Source organism: Euprymna scolopes, chromosome 41, assembly GCF_053919585.1.
Source record: "Euprymna scolopes isolate OS-2025 chromosome 41, ASM5391958v1, whole genome shotgun sequence".
Taxonomy (NCBI): Eukaryota; Metazoa; Mollusca; class Cephalopoda; order Sepiida; family Sepiolidae; genus Euprymna; species Euprymna scolopes.
The window spans coordinates 14,916,988-14,941,347 of record NC_136522.1 but is presented as its reverse complement, the minus strand read 5'-3'; the positions used below and the strand labels follow the sequence as shown (position 1 = coordinate 14,941,347).

General features: G+C 33.2%; 1 pseudogene; it reads left to right on the top strand.

Annotated features, from left to right (window-relative positions):
- Positions 1-18,059: 18,059 nt before the first annotated feature.
- On the top strand, positions 18,060-18,185 carry LOC145266792 (U2 spliceosomal RNA; annotated as a pseudogene).
- Positions 18,186-24,360: the final 6,175 nt, after the last annotated feature.

Here is a 24,360-nt window from a genome sequence, read left to right as displayed (position 1 = left end):
CCTTAAAATAAAAAAAAAAACCCACACATTTGCACAAAAAAAACATAAGGGAAGATGAGAACCGTGAATTTCAAAACGAGGCTTCCTTCCAAAACAAGAAGCCGTCGCCATCTTGATTCAAATTCGCTCACAAAAAATTTGGAGATCAAATAAGTAGCATTAAAACTACTTAAAAACAAAAATAAACTAGGTAGCTATGAAAGTAACTTTTATTAGCTGCGGTAACATTTATTTATTGCATATTTTTTCGCGTTGTCATCCGTTGGCTTTTTTGCTGCTACCCCCCCCCCCTAAATAGCAACATAGATGCACAAGCAACTATTTATTTATTTATTTTTAATGAAAAAGTATATTGATGAATGTAAGAACTTGTTTACAGAAAATTGATTGCTGAATGTCTGGTAAAATTGACAATTTTTGTCATCTTAAGTAAAAACCAAAATGGCGATAATTTTCTCAATAATCACGCCTTGAATTAAAAGCAATTTTTTTTTAATTTTGCACAAACCTTAGTCATGTTGAAAGTAAATTTTTCACTCGTGAAGGGAAACCCCGCATGTTCGATTTGTTTTTCTTAAAATCTTTAATTCCAGTATTAAATTATCATAAAAATATTAAATTATCATAAAAATATTAAATCCGGGGTATTGTATCACATGATACATATACATTTATACAGCGCCTTAGAAATAATATACGAGCAAACCCTAGGACCCCCTTTTACCAAAAACTAATAAGGAGTTAATATTTAAAAATGCAAAATAGACGAATTAAATTTTCACGGAAGAGCAAATACTCGGACATACACGAATAAAAAAAAGGAAGGAAAGGCGAATGGGAATTCGAGTGAAATATATATACAACAATATAAAATATATATACAACAATATAAAATATATATACAACAATATAAAATATATATACAATAATATAAAATATATATACAACAATATAAAACATATATAAAACAATATAAAATATATATACAATAATATAAAATATATATACAACAATATAAAACATATATAAAACAATATAAAATATATATAAAACAATATAAAATATATATACAATAATATAAAATATATATACAATAATATAAAATATATATACAATAATATAAAATATATATACAACAATATAAAATATATATACAACAATATAAAATATATATACAATAATATAAAATATATATACAACAATATAAAACATATATAAAACAATATAAAATATATATAAAACAATATAAAATATATATACAATAATATAAAATATATATAAAATAATATAAAATATATATACAATAATATAAAATATATATACAACAATATAAAACATATATAAAACAATATAAAATATATATAAAACAATATAAAATATATATAAAACAATATAAAATATATATACAATAATATAAAATATATATACAATAATATAAAATATATATACAATAATATAAAATATATATACAACAATATAAAATATATATACAACAATATAAAATATATATACAACAATATAAAATATATATACAATAATATAAAATATATATACAACAATATAAAACATATATAAAACAATATAAAATATATATAAAACAATATAAAATATATATAAAACAATATAAAATATATATACAATAATATAAAATATATATACAACAATATAAAATATATATACAACAATATAAAATATATATACAATAATATAAAATATATATACAACAATATAAAACATATATAAAACAATATAAAATATATACAATAATATAAAATATATATACAATAATATAAAATATATATACAACAATATAAAATATATATACAATAATATAAAATATATATACAATAATATAAAATATATATACAACAATATAAAACATATATAAAACAATATAAAATATATATGAAACAATATAAAATATATATATACAATGATATAAAATATATATACAATAATATAAAATATATGTAAAACAATATAAAATATATATACAATAATATAAAATATATATAAAACAATATAAAATATATATAAAACAATATAAAATATATATAAAACAATATAAAATATATATACAATAATATAAAATATATATACAACAATATAAAATATATATACAACAATATAAAATATATATACAATAATATAAAATATATATACAACAATATAAAACATATATAAAACAATATAAAATATATATGAAACAATATAAAATATATATACAATAATATAAAATATATATACAATAATATAAAATATATGTAAAACAATATAAAATATATATACAATAATATAAAATATATATAAAACAATATAAAATATATATAAAACAATATAAAATATATATAAAACAATATAAAATATATATACAATAATATAAAATATATATACAATAATATAAAATATACACTTGTGCCCGATATTATTCATACCCCCTCTTGAAAATTGAGTTTATTAGGTGTAACTTTGTAAGAATTTATTGTTTACGTCCATATTGATACATATTCTTAATAAACCTCTTCTGATCATTTTCGTCATTTTTAAATCTCGGGATACTTGTAATAAAAGAAATATACAGCTATTTATAAAATCTGCAATGTTCAAAAATAATCATACCCCCTTATTTTTTCAGTATTAATCGAGTTTCTGACTGTTTGTTTCCTGTTTGATTCTAATTTTGAATGCTTTTATACAACCTTTGATTAATTTCATTTCGTTTTTTGCATTTTTCAGAAATTAAAATGATATCAACTGAAAACCAAAAAAAGAATAAAAATTATTAGAATGGGGAAGAAAAAAGAGCTTAGTAATGATCTTAGGACTAAAATTGTGAATTCACATAAGGATGGTTTAGGTTACAAGTCAATTTCCAAGAAATTTGAGGTCCCTACAGCAACAGTACAGAGCATCATCAAAAAATTCCAGAGCCACCACACAACAAACAACTTGATTGGTAGAGGAAGGAAAAGGAAACTGTCTGCTAGAGCCACCAGGAATATTGTAAGAAGTGTTAATGCAAATCCAACCACCACTACTAAGGACATTTTAGAAAATCTGGAGTCTTCTGGCATAAAAATATCAAGGCAAACATTGCAAAGGACTCTGCATGAAAATGGTCTGAAAGGAAGAAGACCAAGAAGGACTCCATTGCACACCGGAAAACGCCTTGCAGCACGTCTAAAGTTTGCTAGGACCCATGTGAATTCTCCAGAGTCCGTTTTCTCAAGTATTTTGTGGACTGACGAAACAAAAATTGAATTGTTTGGCCATATGGATGCTTCTTACGTTTGGAGGAAGAAAGGAGAAGCTTACAACCCAAAGAACACCATACCCACGGTGAAACATGGTGGTGGTAGCCTAATGTTTTGGGGCTCCTTTTCGGCTAGTGGTCCAGGTAGTTTGGTCAAGATAGATGGAACCATGAAGAAGGAGCAATATTTGGAGATACTCCAGAAAAACATTAGACAGGATGCGGAGAAGCTCCATTTAGGACCAAACTGGGTCCTTCAACAGGATAATGATCCAAAACATACTGCCAAAATAGTCAAGAAATGGTTTGAGGATAATCACATTAATGTTTTGGAATGGCCTAGCCAGAGTCCTGACCTGACCCCTATCGAAAACCTCTGGCACATATTGAAAACTGAGGTTAAAAAGCGGAAACCTAGAAATTTGAGGGATTAAGAGAACTACTGCATTGAAGAATGGTCAAAAATCAGTGCTGATGATTGTAAAAACCTTGTTGATAAATATCCAAAACGGTTACAGGCAGTTATTAAGAATAAAGGGCATGCTATTGACTATTAGTAAGAGAGGTATGAATAATTTTGAACTAGTGCCATTATTGTTTTTCTTAGTATAATGCTTCAAACTTGCATAATTTATTTATTTGTTGAGTTTAAATTAAATGCTTATGCTTGATTTATTGTTTGAAATCCCTTTAATATTGTCTATCTTCTGGTTTGAGCAATATTCTTATAGAAATCTCAAAGATCCGAGGGGTATGAATAATATCGGGCACAAGTGTATATACAATAATATAAAAAATATATACAATAATATAAAATATATATAAAACAATATAATATATATATTCAATAATATAAAAAATATATATATATATATAACAATATAAAATATATATACAACAATATAAAATATTTTTACAATTGAGAATGAGGAGGTATGAGAACGATTAAAATATATCTCTAAGCAAGACTAATGATTTAACGAATTCTTTTTGTCGGCAAAGGGACGGCTTGCGTGAAAGAATAGAGACTGACTCCAAAATCTTTTAAATGATTTTGAGCCAACTCGGTGCAATATTCTGAAACAATCCCTTTTATAGGTACGGGCACAAGGTGGATTTTCAATTAACTGTTGGCCAATGGCAGATTCCAAGGTACAAGAAGGGCGAAAACGACGTAGCTTGCCTAGTCTTATATTTGCCGTAATATGTTGGTTGATGCGACCCCCCCAAAAAACGACATTATTTTTGCATCAACCTAATACCTTCTCTGTAATACTTTTAAAGAACATATCCTTATCAATAACAAGCCAGGGTACTCGGCGTTGCCCGGGTGTTTGGAGGTGTGTTGAGCAAAAAAAAAAAAATATATATATATTAGTAGGCGGGCAGGCTCGAACCTATGGCGAAAAGGTGGAAAAGAAAGTGAAAGAAAATCTGACGTCTTTGGCGATATCTTCTTCACGTGACCGGAAGTCAAAGCGTTGAAACCAAAGTCAATCCAACGGTGACGATGACTTGCTAAAGTATTGGCGAAAAAATCGACCCCTCCTTGTACAAAACGGACGAGTTTAGAGTGAAGGAATTAATGTTTTTGGTTAATTTTTCGATATTTGTATTCCGATACGCCGATCATCAAAATGATACCGATCTTGTTAGGATCCGTCGCCTCTGTCGAACGTTTTTGCGAGACATACATACATAGATATATTCAAACAGACAGGCGAAATTCATATTATAGACTAGCCTGGGTGCCCGGAGTTGCCAGGGTGTTTTAAGAAGTGTGTTGAGCAAAGAAACAAAAAAGTAGTCGTAGGCAGGCAGGCTCGAACCCGTACCGCAAAGGAGGGAAAGAACGTGAAAAGAAAAAAAAAACGTGGCGTCTTTGCAGTTGCGTCCATCGTCAAACCGGAAGTGACGAACGTTTAAATTAAGGTTATTCAATCGAAAAGAGAGGATGACTTTCGAAAATATAGGCGAAAAAAGCGACCCCATTTTTTTTTTTTAATATTTGTCCTCCAAAGGGTCGAGCTCTAAAACAATACCGATTTCATGAAAATCTGACGCCTCTGTCGAAAGTTTTAGACATACATACATACATACATACATACATACATACATATACACATACATACATTTAAACCGACAGGTGAGATTTATATTATAAACTAGCGGGGGTACCCGGCGTTGCCCGGGTGTTTAGAGATGTATGTGATGGAAGGGGGGGGTTTAAATCAAAACAAAAGAATAAGCGAAGTAATAAACCTGTTTAAATATTATATAAAAAAACAAACAAACAAACACGATTTAAACTTATTTAAAAAAAATCGTTGCCCGGGTGTTTGTAGGGTAAGCATTGTGTGTGTTGGAGAGGGGAGGGGGGTAAAAAGTTTTGATAGGTAGGTAGGGTCGACAAGAAGCCTTGGGGCGAAGATGGGAAATTAAGTGTGAAAAAAAACCTGATACGTTACCCGCTCGGTCAGCAAGGAAGAATAACCGAAACACGTTTGAATTTATTTAAGTATTAAAGACGGAATTGAATTGACAGGTGCGTGATTTTAATGAGGTCAAATAGAAATACCGCAGTTACTACAAGGCAGTTTTTTGGGTTTGCTTACCCAACTTTGGCTGGTTTTGTTCCCTAAGATGTTGGCGGGGGGGCAGCTCCGTATAAAAAGGGGATTGTCCAAATCGAATAGCAATTGTCTGATATAAGGAGTTTCCCCAACATTGATCAAAAGCTGATTGTCGAGAACAATGGGTATTTATTTTCTTCCCCACGAGAGCAAATTAGGCATGAGGCCGTTTTTTAATGTGAAGAGAGGGAATAGAAAAGGGGACCAACTCCCGAAAGGTGGGAAATGGGAGCTAGTAGTGAGGGCCTCTCTTGGCATATAAGGTCATGGGCACAAGGACAATGGTCTCTGATTACAGTATCTGCCGGAACAGATACTACACTGTGATCTTGTCATCCGGGTCGGTACTTATTTGCTTCCCCACTTAGCAAATTAGGCAAAAGGCCGTTTTTTAATGTGGAGAGTGAAGGGGACGGGTAACTGGATAGTGACAATTGGTATGAAGGGTCTCCCCTACAGGGAACAATAACTGATTGCTACAAGAGTAATGGTTTTATATGTGGGGTTGCCCCCACATATGGTCTTTTATTGCAGTATCGGCTGGAACAGATACTATACTGTGATCTTGTCACCCGTGCTGTGGGGGCCGTGAATGTGCATTTATTTGCTTCCCCACTGAGAAAATTAGACACAAGGCCGTTTTTTTTTAATGTGAATGGATTGGAGAAATGGGGACCAGCTCCCCGGGGAGTAGGGGAGCTGGATAGTGACAATTGGTATGAAGGGTTGCTCCTACATTGACCAAGGTCTGATATTAGGAGCTACCCCCACACATGGTCCCCGTTTGCAGTATCCGTCGGAACAGATGATCTTATCGCACAGGGCGGGGGCCAGTTGGTCTTTGATTAAAGTATCTGCGGGAACAGAGCCGGGAATGCCTTAGATTCAAATTAGTTTCGCTTTTATACGAAAAAGTTGAACGAACACAAGACGGGCTGAAATAGCAAAAATTTTGTAAAAATCGACGTAAATAAATCTAGACGCGACGCGCGTACACAAATCGTACATATTATGATCTAGGGGGCATATAAACAATTGTACGACATAGTAACCACCCCGTCGAGAATGCCGGCGAAATAAACCTTTCTTGGACATACGAAAATGCGCGTGCAGCATTTGCCTTTTTTATATATAGATTAACAGGTCGTAAAATACGCTCAAATATGATATTTCAGTTCATACAGATCACGTAATTCTTATTCTACTCAATTCTCTCTAGATTATCATATTGTACTCATTATTTAGAATTGATTTTTTAAAAGCTAAACAAATATAACTGGTGCCATCAGTCCGAATCGAAACCAAATATTTAGCACTCCAGCCTTAGTTGTTACCGTTTGAATTATCAACAAATGAATAAGTGAAAGGTTTGAATTTAATTGACTTTGACGCGTAAATATATGAATAACATTTTGTCGACTTACATTTGCATAGTACCATTTTTTCTCCAATTGTTCTCCATTTAGCCGTTATTTTTATGTGCTAAAAACCAAATCGAATTTGTTCCACAGGTTTTTTTTTTTACACAGGCATCACCACTTATCAAGACCAAGAGGCCACTCGAAGATAAGGGTTAAAGAGTGTACAGCAGACAATTGGACACTATAGTAATCGTTAGTAATGAAAATTCGGTAAATTTGTTAACTTAAGTGGAACGGCTCATCAAAAACTTGTTTACGTTAGACTTGAAGACAACCATATAGTAGTTAGCTGGAAAGCAGGAAAACGGAAGACAATTCCACAGACGTGCAGTTCTAAGAAAGAAGCTTTGTTCATGGAATCTACGTTTAGGTTTAGGCACAGATAAAGAGTGGGGGTAATTAATGATAGTATTTTCTGCTAGACGAGTGTTTGTCGTGAAAGTTTGGCGAGGTGGGACCATAGATTGGAGGTCAGTCAAGCATCTGCCATGACTTTCTTCGCCTTGAGCGTTATTTTCACAAATTTTCGACTGATGTAACTTTTTATCCTCCCGCCCCGTTACTTAAAGAAATTCCGTGCATATCCCGCGTCCGACTATAATCCGAATAATTATTAATTCTCGGTTTTCCTTCTCCAATAACACACACACACACACACACACACACACACACACACACACACACACACACACACACACACACACACGCACGCACACGCACACACACACATACACACATATATATATCCATATATTGGCACGTGTTATTTATATAAAAGAAAACTGACAATGCCATGATGAATCTATGCCATAATATTGATTATTTTCCTTTGCTGATTAATCAAGATCGATAGAATAATCCAACTGACACAAAGTATCTACTGTCATCGTCTTGAGTGTTATTTTCAATGTTTCGGCTGATGTGACCAAATTCCGTGCATATTCCCGCGGCCGACAATGGACACCCGAATAAGGTCGGAGACCACACCGGCCGAAACGTTGTGTGAATCTGTGGCCACTGTTCTCATTTTGAGCGTTATTCGCACAACGTTTCAGCCGATGAGACCATCTTCAAGTGCATCAGCGAATTCGGGAACTTTTGTGGCTGAAATAAATTTCGTGAAGATTCCCGAGGTCGACTTTTTACACCCGACCAAGTTATCTTTTTCAGATCTTCAAGTCCGGCCCTAATAGCATTTAAACTGACAATTCAAACGTTGCTTCCGATGATGTCATTGTTATTAACAATGGAATAGCAATTCTATGCAGATATTGACCATTGTCTCTAATTTCATAAAAAAGACTAGATGCGTGTTCAGAGAAACTAGCTGTTTAATTGATCCATCCATATAAATAAAGTCTTCTGGCTTGGAGTGGTACATTTTAAATATCTTCATATTTTATCGATGTCTGTAGTTTAATTTCTTAGGACATTTTTATAATTAATCATATGATAATATTAGTATCAAAATGAAGTCTTAAAATAAATTAAAAAAAAATTATTGAAATTCAAAAATAGAAAATTCAAGCAAAGAAAAACGACTTCTGTGATTGAAATCGTTATGCGTGACGTTTCTTCTGATTGTTATGTTTTATCATTATTATATTCGATGAAGCGATACGCTTTTTATTCATGAAGTTGCCGCAGATTTCGGAAGGTTTACGCGAACGGTCGCTAAAAAATCTCAGGTAAACGTAAAACTTAAGTTGTGTGTTTTTTTTTACATTTTTACAAGGGAGTCACCGTTTATCAAGGCCCGAAAGCCACTCGAGGATAAAGGTTAATGAGTGTACGGTGATATATATTGGTATTTGGGTAGAATTCTATTAAGGATAACTGCTAAACAAGAACTTAATTATGGTGGCGGCAACATCACGAACAGATACGCGAATGTGGCTCCGACTGTTTTCGGGAATTAGGGAGGTAGGTGGCCCTGATCGCATAGTTGAGTTTGCAAAGTTCTTGACAAAGAGTTTGGTTTTGTCAGATGCTGACGAAATCGTTTCACGTCCATTGGTGATTGTCGGAATAGAGGACACGTCTTTACAAAGGGGTTACCCCTTATCAAGGCCCAGAGGTGGAAGCCTGCCCCGTAAAAATGTATCGAATAAAATAATAAAATATGGTTCGATAACATACAGGTACTGTTTGAATTTTTAAGAAAACAATCAAGGGAATGCGTAAATCAGTAGAAATTAATAAAATTACGAAAAAACTGATCCATTAGAATAATGATGGAAAGTAAAAAGCAGAAGTTTTAGACGCTAAGGGTACTCACTGTATATGAACTGTTTAGAGCAGTGGTTCTCAACCTTTTTTTACTCATGGACCCCTTTTTCCCTCCTTTTTTTTCTTGGTGGACCCCTTCATGACTATTGGTCATCAGACAATCTTCTGTTTTTCACTAATCTAAATTTTGAGGTTTTAATAATCAAAGAAATATTATATAATTAAGCTTTATTTTTAAACTAGCGGGGGTACCCGGCGTTGCCCGAGTGTTTGTTTCCGGGACGGGGGGGGAGTTTTAAAAAATGTTATGGTAGGTAAGTAGGAAGGATCAAACCCGGAGTCATGAGTAAAAGTAGGAAAATAAAGTGTGAAAAAAGAAAACAAAAAAAAAAACATCTGCAACGTTAACAGTTCGGCCACCAAGAAAAGTCCATTCCAGTTGTTTAGGAAAAAAAAAAAAAAACAAAAAAAAAAACGACTACGGTAGGTCGCCGCGGACGTGAAAATATAATGTGAATTGTCCAGCACGCTAACCACTACGCCACAGAGCACTGCAGCTTAGTTTAGTGATTTTAAATAACTTCACATGAAAGAACTACGAAGCCAAACCGGTGTTCTCTTCTCAACTGTTCCTTGTGAACGATCCCCAAACGGTGTTAAGTGGTGGCAGGGGGAGGAGGAATTTATTAGAGAGAAAATATTTTACCACTTCCATTGATCTTAACCGATTTTGGCCGTGACTTCTCAGCAGAAAAAGTATAGAAATCTAAGATTATCGAGGAATTTGAGAAATAATAAGCCTATAACACACCTCAGATATTGTTCTGCCGTTTGTGCATATTATATTTGCATGAAATCTCTTGATTTTTAATCCTATTAATGTCAAAATCCGACGGGAAAAAATGAGTTCATTTTATTTATATAGATAGATAGATAGAATAGAAGATAGAACTAGCGGGGGTACCCGGCGTTGCCCGAGTGTTTGTTTCCGGGACGGGGGGGGAGGGAGTTTTAAAAAATGTTATGGTAGGTAAGTAGGAAGGATCAAACCCGGAGTCATGAGTAAAAGTAGGAAAATAAAGTGTGAAAAAAAACAAAAAAAAAACATCTGCAACGTTAACAGTTCGGCCACCAAGAAAAGTCCATTCCAGTTGTTTAGGAAAAAAAACAAAAAACAAAAAAAAAAAAACGACTACGGTAGGTCGCCGCGAACGTGAAAATATAATGTGAATTGTCCAGCACGCTAACCACTACGCCACAGAGCACTGCAGCTTAGTTTAGTGATTTTAAATAACTTCTCATGAAAGAACTACGAAGCCAAACCGGTGTTCTCTTCTCAACTGTTCCTTGTGAACGATCCCCAAACGGTGTTAAGTGGTGGCAGGGGGAGGAGGAATTTATTAGAGAGAAAATATTTTACCACTTCCATTGATCTTAACCGATTTTGGCCGTGACTTCTCAGCAGAAAAAGTATAGAAATCTAAGATTATCGAGGAATTTGAGAAATAATAAGCCTATAACACACCTCAGATATTGTTCTGCCGTTTGTGCATATTATATTTGCATGAAATATCTTGATTTTTAATCCTATTAATGTCAAAATCAGACGGGAAAAATGAGTTCATTTTATTTATATAGAAGATAGATAGAAGAGAATAGATAGAAGATAGAAGAGAAGATGAAAACTAATTTAATGCAAATAAAGTATTCTACAACAATTATGATAATTATGATAATTATGATAATAAGTAATGATGATGATGATGATGATAATAATAACAATAATAATAATAATCATAATCATAATCATAATCATCTAAATTAGAGTGATAATAATTCTTTACCAATATCCTGCATTACAATATTACAATGTTTCTTCCATGGTCAAGCCGATGGAGATCAGACAGTAGAAATGACTCAGACTCAGAATAGTTTTTATTATTAAAAATAATAAAAACTATTCTGAGTTAGTTTTCTTCCTGGACCACCAAAATATCGTTGTAGACCCCCATTCTGTTATGTTTTTCCTAAATTAGAGTGATAATAATTCTTTACCTGTGGACCCCCAGAAATATTCAATGGATTCATAGGGTCCAGGTGGACCCCGGTTGAGAACCCCCTGGTTTAGAGTGATCGAAATCAGTGGTAGCAGTTCCGTTTCCGTTCGTTGTTCAAGTCTTTTCAACTCTTCCATCAATCGTATTAAAGTAAATTCCATTTTTATGTTGTCTGTTTCTAACGTGTAAAACAAAACAACTACGACATCTCAAACTCCCCATGTTAAGAACGGCGTTCGGAATAGACACCCACAACGTCCCCATGTAAAGAACTGCTTTCGAAGTAGACAACCCCCTTTTTATTGGGAGGCATATGGAAAAAGGGGGATATGGAAATATAATTCCCCCAAATTTAACGGTGATAATTGTTGTCAGCCTACCCACCCGCAAATGCTAAACCCCCCCCCCAAAAAAAAAACAAAACAAAACAAAACAAACAAAAAAATACCCTGCTGGTTGGCAGTATCCGTAAGAGAAAAATAGATAAAAATGAAAAATATCTAAACAGGTAATCCTGCAGCATTTGACCCTGATTCTCGGGATATCTCGTCAATCATGGATCGAGCGCGATCGGCAATCATCGGATTAAGCCGAACGCAGACGCAGACTAATTTAAAAACAAACAAACCGAAAAAAATAGGAATACATTAAATAAAAACAACAAAAACCTACCGTATAGTGACTGTATATAAATGTTTTGTTTATTTTTTCAATATTATTTTTTGTTGCAAATTATTTATCAACAAATTTTATTTTTCAAGAAATTTTGAATGTTTTATTTTTAACTGTAAATTGTTTGATGTATGTAGTTTTTTCCCAATATTTTTATCATTTAGTAGATTACCCGTGACCCGTTGTTCAGTATGTTATATTAGCTATGGAATTAATGTATGAGCGTGACACTTGTGACGTAAAGAAAATATTTTTTGTGACATAACAGAAACATTTCTATAAAAGTATATTAAAATGAAAAAAGAATATAGATTTCTATGAGTCGTTCTGTTTATAATTGTTCTTTGGGGGGGACTCACAGCCATTGAATTATAAGAGTTATCCATGCTTATAGGTAAATGTTCACTGATCCGATACCATAATACTTAAAGTTAAATTCAAATTTTGATATATTTTTTAAATGAAATTGTTAGTTGAAAGTACAGAATAGTTAAAAACAAACTCCCCATATCAATAATGCCATTCTTGACATAGGGAGTGTGTTTTAAACTGTATTTTTTAAAATAAAAATGAAAATAAAATATAACTTTTTTCATTTGTTTTAAACAAACATTCATGACTCATTGGGTCAAATATTTAATTTATATGTTAATAATAAGACCAATAAAAGTAATTAGGACAAGGCGGAAATGAACGATGTAAAAAAAAAGCAAAATATATTAACAATTGTTTATTTGGATAATTTAAACGCGAAAAAAAAAAACAATTGGACGCTGAAAACGAACACAGTAAAACAATACGTTTTATTGTCGAGTTGATTATTTATTTACGTTGTTATGGATTTATGTTTGTGAACGTATGCGCCACAGGAAGTCGTAAACCGGATGTTGGGTTACAACGCCCGTTACAAGGTCATTTGAGTTTTATAATTATATAGATTTATTTATTTTGTTTTTGCTTCAGAATGTTTTTCTTTTTTTAAGGAAAGCTGGAAAATTTGTTTACAAAAATCGTAAATTGTTAGGCGACAGGAAGAAGAAAAAATGTTTGTTTTTGTCTTCGAGGCGAGATTGATTGATAGATAGATAGACAGTAGGAAGAGAGAGAGAGAGAGAGAGAGAGAGAGAGAGAGAGAGAGAGAGAGAGAGAGAGAGTTGAGAAGAAAATATACAGCCCCAGAATCCAGGAGATTGCGCAGGTATAATTAAATGAATTACCTTAAAAACAAACAAACATAATTGTGTTTGTAAAAAGTATAATTAATTTCCGAAGCAAAAGGTATACATCGATCGATCGAGCGAGCAATTTACTCATAGGGCACAATTAGGTATCATGGCGACGCCATGTTTAAATTGTTTGTTAAGCATGCTAATACCGGTATTCTAGAATATTGAAATGGCCTGAGATCATCCAATCAGAAGGAGCGGAATTAATCCTAGGAGACTTTATTATTTTTTGTAACGGGAAAAGGAAAGGGTATGTTATGTCAATGAGTTTATGATCCAGTTACGAAGGGTGAAAGCCCATAATGCACCAAGTACAGAATAGCTCCCGGTGATGACTGGGAGCAGTAGGAGTAAAGGGGAAAGTAGGAACTACTTCTTCTAAAAGTGTTTGCGACTGTGATGATGTTGCCCATAGGATGTAAAGTAGGACCTTAATATAACGACTAAATGATTCTACAACGTCGTTCTAAAGTTACATAAGATAGTGGCTAATAGTCTAGACATAATAAATTTGTATGTGGCATCTGTTGTTGGAATTCTACGGTACTTCGGCCCAGAGAGGAGTTTCGGCAATCAAAATATTATATAGGAGATGTATCATGTTGTCCCTAATTGCTTCAAACAACTTAAGCGTTTCAATTTGATAAATTACCAAAAACCAAACTTTAACTAAACGATTGTGTCACACTTTAGGGTTTATTTATGTATTTTTTTTTTGAAAAGTTTAACTAAACAGCTTATCTTTAGCAATTAGAGAAGTCGTTAACGATGCATTTAACTCTTGACTGGTTTACGACACTTACCGTAAGCGAATCCGCAACTTCAAGAGTCTTTACATCAAATAATCTACTTATTTGTCAACCGAGACTTAACTGCATCCTATTTGTACACATTTAATTTAATCTGAGATTCTAAACACAGACAAATTATCGAATTAATTGTCCTACGACTTAAAAGTTATCAACATCTTGCCTTAAATTTCTGATGACCGATTGTAAGATACCAATAGTTTATATGGCACTGAACTAAAGTGTGTGTATCTATGTATTAGTGTTTGGACGATTGATCGGGAATCGGGAAAATCGGAAGATTTTGGTAAATCGGTATCGGAATCGAAAAAAGTGGTGCCTATTTTCTGATGACAAAACGATTCTTTTAATTGTCTTTTTTTATTTGATTTTGTTTCAAGTAAAACCTTCCATTGCTGGTAATAATGATAAAATAATAAATATTTATTGATTTTATAATATCAGTAAGGCTAAAACCGATAGATCACTCTCCGCAAGTGTAATTTGACGTTTACGAAAATATCTGCATATGTAACATGTTTTTTTTTTTTTTTTCACGAAGATGGGGAAAAATAATTATCTTATAGTAAAATAATAATAGATTTATAAAGAATTAGAATTAGTAATTGCATCGGAATCGGGAATTTTGCATAGAATTGGCAATTGTATCAGAATCGGGAAAAATATTGGAATCGTCCCATCACTAGTATGTATATATATGCACACACACAAATACACACACACACATATATATATACGTGTATATGTCTATGTATATATGCATGTCTCTCTCTCTCTCTCTCTCTCTCTCTCTATATATATATATATATATATATATATATATATATATATATATATATATATACAGGGTGACCCAAAAAACAAAAGCTAAATGGAGGCCATCTAGAACATATGCTGTAGAACGGAGAAAAAAAGGCTGGGGAAGCTATTTTGCATGAAAAATAAATATTTCGGGTTCTTGCGCCAAACTTGCTCTCGTAGGGGAATCACTCGCATGTCATGCAGGTGTTATGTGAAAATGTCGGAGTATATTGACTGTTGTTTACATAATTTGGTTGTTTCTAAACGATCTGAGACTCCACAGTGGCGCAGTGGTTAGAGTACTTGGAAAAATCAATTGTAAAAAGGTCCTAAAGGTTGAAGGTTCAATACATATTTTACTATATAGAGATTTAACAAATGTACGTGTGGTACAATGGATGAGAAAACCTTTCGGGGTAGCCTTTAAGCTTCCCACATTTTGGGCTCTTGCGCCAAACTTACTTTCCTGGGGAAGCACTCGCATGTCATTCAGGTGCGACCTAAAATTACAATTGCGAATTACTTAGGACCTCTATCCAGTCGTGGCTAACAGAACAAGAGCATGCTACCTCCATGAAGTAAGTAAAGGGTTCCGCTGGAAATTCCGTCCAAATACTCGGAGTAATGTGATTTAGTGGTGACTAATATGTTTTGATTCTTAATTGTGCATCGAACGGATACCATAATACTTAGTTCGTATATATATATATATATATATATATATATATATATATATATATATATATATATATATATATATATATATATATATATATATAAGAACAAATAATTAATAAAACATGTTAACATGTTCTTACTATAAGCACTATTTCCTATTTTGTTTTATTGAGAAAAAAAAAAGCGCGGTGCTGCTTAGGTTGTAATGGAACAAAAGTACACAATTGACGTAACTGAAGTAAGAATGAGGATCATCTCCACAACATAATACTTCATGAAGTTTGGTAATTCAATAAAAACTAGCACTTCAACATGATTTTGCGATAGGACAACAGTAATTTAAACGGATAAATTTTATTATCATTTGGAACTAAGAAAATTCTTGATTTTTATCCAGAATTCAAGCTAATTAAAAATACAAAGAAATCTTCGATTTACATACCCGTTATGGAACAAAAAAAAAATGTCATATTCCAAAAATCACATAAATTGATCAGTAATGTGGTGACTAATATGTTTTAATTCTTAATATATTCTTTATATATATATATATATATATATATATATATATATATATATATATATATATATTATGTACGCATACTCACGCTTACATGCCAGTTCTCGGCAGATCACTGAAGTTAAGCAACGTTGAGCCTGGTTAGTACCAGATGAGGGAGATTTGGGAATTCTAGGCGCTGTATGTGCTCTCCGCTCACCTCGGCATTGTTTCCAGTCGTCCTGCTCCTTAACTTTCCACTGATGCAACAATGTTGACTCCGGAGAGGCGTGGTTGGGGACTGCGCAACTCTTGCCACACAAATTTACCGCGCATGAACACTTACAGTGGGGATTCATACTCTGTCAAGACTGAAGGAAGCCACGATATATGTACTGAAACTTAAATTTGAGTATAACAGGATGGATTTATTTTATGCACTCGTGCATCGAACACGACTAGAGAATCCACCATGTAATGTATATGGATATATGATAGAATAATAGTATACTTACATTTCAAAATCCAAATATTTGTTTTGCATGTGAAACAGCCCCCCCCACCATGTTAAAATTTTATTACATTTTTTACAGATCTGTTTCGTTATTATTATGTCAATACGGAATCTTTTGGTGAAAATGCTCCTTAGGAAAATTAGAAATAATATAATGTCGAAAATACATACATTGTGCTTCTAAGCAAAAGGGATTAATATGCACAAAGAGCAAAATATTGATAAAAACATATTTTACTAAAACACTCACACACACCAACACACTATATACATATATATATATATATACATGTGTGTGAATATATATTTATATTTGTGTATATATATATATATATATATATATATATTATATATATATATGTATGTACGTATATATATATATATATATATATATATATATATATATATATATATATATATATATATAGAATATATTCCAGGTTAATATTTTACTGAGATGATGCAGCCAATGAACTTTTAACGAGGTTAATACAAAAGTGCTCAATACCGAAATAGGGCAAGACATACATTTTATTTGTTTTATATAAGCATTAATATGTCGATACACATTCATGAGTATGTTTCGGTCAGCCAGTTACTAGTAGCTAGAGGTCTTTTCAGGCGATATTGTTTATCTAAAAGCTTAGTCCGTAATGAAAATTATTCAGGGATTCAGCAATCACACAAACAAATTATTAGGTCATATCACATGTTATTGAAAATAAAAAGGAAATGATCTTTGGTATACGTCAAGAAGACGAAAAGATGAGGCGGAAGTTAAGGTTTGTATCGAAATAAAAAAGAGACAGCAAAAAGATGGGAAGAGGAAGATAACGGAAAAAAGAAAAAGACGACAGAAAAAGTGTAAATAAAAACAATAATAAAGTGTAGTATCTGTTCCGGCAGATACTGCAAACAAAAACCTTATATGTGGGGGGAAACCCCACATATAAGGCCTTGGATAATGTAGAGGCAACCTTTCATACCAATTGTCAATATCCAGCTCCCCTACTCCCCGAGTAGCTGGTCCCCATTTTTCCTTCGCTCCTCACATTAAAAATCGGCCTTGTGCCTAATTTGCTCAGTGGGGGAGCAAATAAATACCAACCGCTCATATAAGACCTTAGTCAATGTAGGGGCAACCCTTCATACCAATTGTCACTAGCAAGCTCCCCTACTCCCCGGGGACTTGACCCCATTTCCCCTTCACTCCTTACATTAAAAATCGGCCTTGTGCCTAATTTGCTCGGTGGGCGAGCAAATAAATACCCCTTTCTTGGCCTTTTGGCCAAGATCAAAGTGTAGTATCTTATCTTACTACATGCTGTACTTATTGTGATATAAAGTGGGGAACACTTTTCTGTATTAATTTAATGTAAAATGATCACCCACTTTCAACCAGTCAGTCTCAAAGCCATTCAAGTCATTCTCCAGATCATTCAAGTTGGTTTTGAAGGATTCCAGTAATTTTTTTAAACGTTCAAGTCATTCTTAAGGTCATTCAATTCATCCTTAAGTTCATTAAAGTCATTCTAAGTCATTTACTTTTTATTTATTTAAGTCATTTCAGCCCATCTTTCGGTCATTTTAGTTTATGTTTAAGAATTTCAAGTCAATCCTACATTCACGCATTCATTCATTACACGAGAGCACGCGACTAATGGCTATCGGACTTGTTATCATATATATATAGGTCAAAAAACGACATTATTATAGCCCCAACCTCATATAAGTTACTGATATTAAAATATAATAAAACTAGAACAATCACCAATTCACAAATTCACGGATTTAAAAATTCCCTCTATAAATACTATTTGATTTTTATCCAAATGAAAAAAACAACAACAACAACAAAAAAAAACACAAGACAAAGACTATAGAATAAAAATAAAGAATAAGAATATATATATATATATATATATATATATATATATATATATATATATATATATATATCATCATCATCATCATCATCGGCGGTCACTCGTGTCCGAGTAAGACTGTCCTCCGTTGTGGCTTCTGTGGGTCCTCAGGTGAGCATAGATCCCAATCCTAGACCCAATTTGTCTTGTGCAATTTGGGCAGATAAAGGTAGTGGTGGTGGGGTGGGGTTGGGTGTGTCTGGTTGATAATCTGTCCTTTCTGTGCTTGCGTTTATCCTCAGCAGCTTGATTTAGGTCACTACTATAAAGCGCAGCACCTTCGTGGACAGCGCTCCTCCATGCCAACCTGCTCCCAGCCACGCCCTCCCATGTCTCAAGGTCCATGTGAAACCGCTTTAGATTTGCTTTGATGTTGTCCTTATACCTCATCTTTTGGCCACCCTGGGCACCCTACATATATATATATATATATATATATATATATATATATATATATATATATAAAAGTGAACGTGTCTGTGTACATTTTCCTTCACAATTTGATATACAGGGTACTGAGATTTGAGAAAATCGATGTGATCGGTTTTCGGTCAAAAATTTGGCTGTAAAGGGGTCAATGTTCAAGAATTTGACCTTTGAAAACTCTACCAAACTCCTCCCACAATTTGGGGTCTAAAAACTTGAAATTTTAGATATAGGTTCCTTGAACATGGACCTAACTTAATAACTCGATTTCAACCCCAAACAATAAATGTTAAGGGGTCATAATAGGGGTCAAATTTAAAAAAATTGACCGTTTTTTTTTCTCAGCACACCCCTCCAAATACCCGGGCAACGCCGGGCTGAAATGCTAGTATATATATATATATATATATATATATATATATATATATATATATATATATATATATATATATATATACAGTTGTGGAAGTTTTTAACAATTAAAACTATAAAAAAAAATTATTATTCGTTAGCAAACGATTTAGTCAATAAGTCATTCAATCACCTGCAATCACTGAATCAACTTGCTCTCTAAAATTCACTATAGTACCATAGTACCAGTAATAATTTATTTTTTAAGGGAACATTAGTTGTTTACCATGAAATACTGTTTCGGGGATTTATATATATATATAAATACACACACACACACACACACATATGTGTGTGTGTGCGTGTGTGTGAGAGAGATAATGATTTCATGAAAGAGAGTGAGAAAAAGAATGAAAGAGAGAGAGAGAGAGAGAGAGAGAGAGAGAGAGAGAGAGAGAGAGTTATTCTACGTTTTTTTAAGTTGCATGAACGAAAGAAACTCTACCCTTAGTAATTTTAGATTTTCCAATGAACAGAGAGGCTAAATGACGATATTCGGTTTCTTTTCTGTCCAAACTTTATTGAAGTTAGTCAAATGATTTGAACTCGCTCCACAAAAGTCACTGACCCTTCTATCAGCCACGAGATGTTGCGACACAAATAGGCGAGGTAAGCTATGAATAGTTATCTCCCCTTTTTTTTTTGCTGTGACGCGCCATGTTAGATTCTTGGAAATAACACGATTTGTGGCCGAGTATACCGCCATAACACATTTTGGAACGGTTTAACAAACAAACAAATAAACAAACAAACAAACAAACAAACAAACAAACAACAACAACAAACATTAAGAAGTGATTTGGTTATACGCGATCTTTGGGCGGCGTCGCTACCTGAATATGTCTATTTCGATCTTTAGCTTCTGTCGCTTCATATTTAGTATGAAGAAAAAATATACTTTTAAAATTTCACGAAGGAAATACGCTACTTCGTATTTGTATGGGAGTAAGTAACTAGAATGGACGTATCTATAAATTGTTTTTTACTTGCAAAAACGTAGATTATGTTGAGCCGAATCGGAAATTTACAACCAAACTATTAAATCAGGAACAATATTGAAATCGTCCCCTATACACACACACTCACACACAATCTATCTCTCTTTCTCTCTCTTTCTCTCTCTCTCACACACACACACACACACACACACACACACACACACACACACACACACACACACACACATATATATATAGAGAGAGAGAGAGAGAGAGAAGAGAGAGAGAGAGAGAGAGAGAGAGAGAAAGAAAGAGAGAGAGCGTGATGAGTGTTCATGGAAATTTTTTATAGCTTAATTGCTATATATATTTCTAGCCTTACTCGAGGTTGAACACTTTCTGAAGTAAATACTGAAAATCGGTAAATCAAGTATTTTATCTGTTTATGTAAAAACATGGATAATAATAATAATAATAATAATAATAATAATAATAATAATAATAATAATAATAATAATGATAATGATAATAATAATGATGATAATGATAATAATAATTATGATAATGATAATAATAATGATAATGATAATAATAATAATGATAATGATAATAATAATTATTATAATGATAATAATAATGATAATGATGATAATAATGATGATAATGATAATAATAATGATAATGATAATAATAATGATGATTATGATAATAATAATAATGATAATGATAATAATAATGATGATAATGATAATAATAATAATGATAATGATAATAATAATGATAATGATAATAATAATGATAATGATAATAATATATATGTGAAAACATCGCTAAATTCATTACCCTGACAGCAGCAGCCGTGTAGCGTAATGTTAACTTTGCAGATGCATAACATTTTTTAAAACTCCCCCCCGTCCCGGAAACAAACACTCGGGCAACGCCGGGTACCCCCGCTAGTATATATATACATATATATATATATATATATATATGTATATATATATATAGTGTGTGTGTCAGAGGTCTGAGTTCCGTTATAGAGGGGTTGATTTAATTTGAATAAAATAAAATACGCCCGTAAAAGCTAAATCATAACGCAATATTACGAAAAACAAAACAAATATTTTACTTGTTTGGAATTTATAATTGAAATATATTTCGGAGTCAAACACCATCCTCAGTATTATGTTTATTTCTTTTTTCTTCTTTCTTACCATGCTGTAAAGTTAGAGACAGAAAAGTCAGTTAATAAAGATCCGCGTGGTGATTCTCAGTGTTGTATTTTGAAATCCGGGAACGGTGCGTTGGCTACGCGAGATTAACGCCAGGGGTGTGAGTTTCGTTATAGAAGCGTTGATTAAATTTGAATAATGAATTTTCTTTCTCCAACTTTAGAACAGGGCAGGAAAAGAAAAATGTAGAAAATACTGAGGATGGAGTTAGACTCCGAAATATATTTAAATTATAACATCCGATGCATATCACACACACACACACACACACACACACACACATATATATATATATATACATGATGATTGCAACGTCTTGTCAGACGAGTGCCACTCCCTCAGACACTTAAAGTCCACGAGCCCAAAAATGACTTCCATCGCAACAGGACCATTTTAATAGACAAATGTCTGAGGGAGTATCTATACAAAGATGATGTTACAGCGCTTTAGCTTTGTACGACAGCTAAATCTCTCTCTCTGTTCAAAATGTTGAGATACAGCAACAAGCAAGAGCAAGATAGCCAGCAACAAGTTAAACTGCAGACCAGCTTAATGCGGATACTGGTCTTCCGCTTTATGGTGTTTTTAAATCAGAGATTTGCTTCTAGAAAGGTTTCCTTCAGCACAGCTTACGGGAGCCCTCTCCACCCCAACACAGATACACACACACACACACACACACACACACACACACACACACACACACACACACACACACACACACACACAAATATACACGGTGCTAGTTGGCCATTGACCCAGAAAAAGGGTTCATTCGCCCTTTGGGAGGTCTTGTTTTTAATCCTTCAGGGAGACTAGCCTCCCAAACAAGTCTGGTGGGGGAACCAGTTTAGTCGCCGGTAACCCGACCATGAGGCAGGTAGTACTGGGTTACATGGTACCAGTAGCATATGACATGACCTGACATATATATATATATATATATATATATATATATATATATATATATATATATATATATATATATATAATACGCATGAGGATGGAGTTTATGATTTAAATATATTTCGGAGTTAAACTCCATCCTCAGTATTTTCTACATCTTATATATATATTCATATTCTTTGTTTTACTATACAAGACATTCGAAAAAGTTGTTAAATAACAAATGTATGACAAATAAATGTCATCAAAGTCAAGATAAGTAACTTTTCGACCCCACTAGATAAACTTTTAGAGTTTTATTTTATGTAAAATTCGGTTCGAAAAACGGATAATGTAAAAGGCTGCCGGCGAACAAGAAAAGGCCAACAAACTAACAGTTCGAGCACTGTGTGGTCCTGGATATGACCTTAAACTATATCCAGTGGTGAGGTCCCAACTTGTGGGCTTTGGGGAGTGTGGAGCCACCCTTTAATTGCTATTGCTCTCAGGTCCACTCTGACCCGGAGTTGTAGTACCTGTTAGGGTCCCAACGATGGGTTAAATAGAAACTGACTTGCAAAAAAAAAAAAATATTTTATTAAAAAATTTTTTCTTCAAAATCTTTGGATCCGGCATTAAAAAATTGAAAAGGGTTGATATGCCGTAAAACAAAAACAACCAAACCAAACAGGTGAAGCGATGGGCAAGTGCTCATTTAATAAACACTTGATGAGATATTTTGGACACCGATTCGTGGTCCTGTGGGTAGAACGGCCGACAGTCTACCAGATGGGTGTAAGTTCGATCCACGGCTGGGGATAGGTGCTAGTTTAGCATCTTGATTGATAGTTAGAAGTAAAATGTCACGGCCAATTTTTTTTTTTTTTTTATCTGGGTAGTACGCTGAATAAGGACTGTACGCTTGATGCTGAGATAAATCACAGAATAGCCAAAACCAATCCTTTTGGCTAATTGAATAAACGTGTGTGCTCTGATCGGAGAATCTCATCAAAAACAAAACTAATGTCTGTAAAGACGAAGCAATTGCCATATGTATGTTTATATGTATGTATGTATGTTTGTTTGCATGTATGTATATACATGGATGCATGTATGTATATATATATGGATGCATGTATGTATATATGCATATATGTATCCCGTCAGATCACCAAAATTAAGCAACGCTGGGTCTGGCTAGTACCAGATGGGTGACCATTTGGGAATTCTAGGAGCTGTATGTGCTTTCCGCTTATCTCGGCATTGTTTCCAGTCGTCCTGAACCTCCACTTGCCACTGGGATTCCACGATGTTGATTCAGGAGAGGTGTGGTTGGTGATTGCGCAACTCTATTCACAAAAATTTCACGCACAGGCACCCTTACAGTGGGTATCCATAGTCTGTCAAGACTGAAGGAAGTCCTTTTTTTTAAATATATATGTATGTGTGTGTATATATATATATATATATATATATATATATATATGTACATATGTATGTACACATGTATATATGCATGTACGCGTATATGTATGTATGTACACGTATATGTATGCATGTATGCATGTATATACGCATGTATGCATGTATGTATGTATATACGCATGTATGAATGTATGCGTGCATGCATATATGTATTCATATATGCATGTATATATGCATGCAGTTTAAGAGTTTATCGGTTAAATATTTTCATGCAGACACACGCACATACATAATCTACTTTTTCATTTATATAGATTTGAAACAAA